The following is a 1,142-nucleotide window of genomic DNA, read 5'->3' on the forward strand; positions in this document are numbered from 1 at the left end:
GAAGAAGTCATATAGGGTTATTGCTATACAATGATGTTCCAGTAAAAATAAAACTCCTTCACCCAAAGCTCCAATATGAGCTCCTGAAAATGGCTGCATAAAGTACACGTGAGGATTGGCAGCATGTGATATGTAAGGCTAGGACAAAGTATGTCTACAGGGTGGCAATCCTATACAGCATAGGAAAGAAAAGGACAGAGCGTGTGTGTATATGAGAGAGAGAAAGAGAGAGAGAGAGAGAGAGAGAGGTGGGCGAGGGGGATGGATACAAAAAAAAAAAATCTAATATAGGCACCAGGCTCGTAACCTAGCAACTTGGTACAACTCGTCTGCCCAAGGCTCTGTAAAGACCTCCTCTGGTCTTATGTAGAGGCAGCCCATAGTGCACTGCAGTACATGCATTACCCAATGGGTTAAACCCTGCATGAAGTACACACCTGGCTAATTCCTGCTTGTGTAAAGCAAAAAAGATTTTTTTATTTTGACCTTTTGAAAAGGTGCCAAAAGCCATTCTCAGGGAGCCAAGAAATGAGCCCTCTCCTGATTGCTGTGTGAAGCCGAATGATATAGTGTCACCATTAGCATACAGGAGTGCAAAGAGATGAAGGGAGCTGAGGAAAGAGAGGTTGCTTTTAGTGCTTCTTTTGGTAGTGATTTAAAGATGGCCGTGCTCACAACGTGTATGATTATGTCTCAGGCTTTTGGTAGAAAAGAAAGCTGATCTGGAAGGAAGGAAGCCGGAAACAGGACACCGCTACAATTTTTCCGAACCGCTACCATTTGTTGGCCATTTATTTCCACACACTTATTTTTCTCTGCAGAGATAAGAAATGCTGAAGTGCGCTCTAGTTATGTACAGTAGAAAGGTTAAATACTAAGGGCAGTAATGACTCAACAACGACATTAATCTCAAGGGCTGCTCGTTCCATGTGTGTTTGTGCCCTCTGGTGGCCTGGGATGGAACTGTTCAACTTTACTCCATTTCATTTCCCTGAATCCGTCTCCTTGGTATTAGTATTCTGACAGCTCTAAGTAAAAGGGCCATGAACTTTCACTCAGATTACTGAGACGCCAAGGTCACCAAGGGGGAGAAAAGGGAACGGAGTTGTGTACAGGGCAATCATTACAAGTCTTCAAAAACA

Source organism: Clupea harengus, chromosome 11 (assembly GCF_900700415.2).
Source record: "Clupea harengus chromosome 11, Ch_v2.0.2, whole genome shotgun sequence".
Lineage (NCBI taxonomy): Eukaryota > Metazoa > Chordata > Actinopteri > Clupeiformes > Clupeidae > Clupea > Clupea harengus.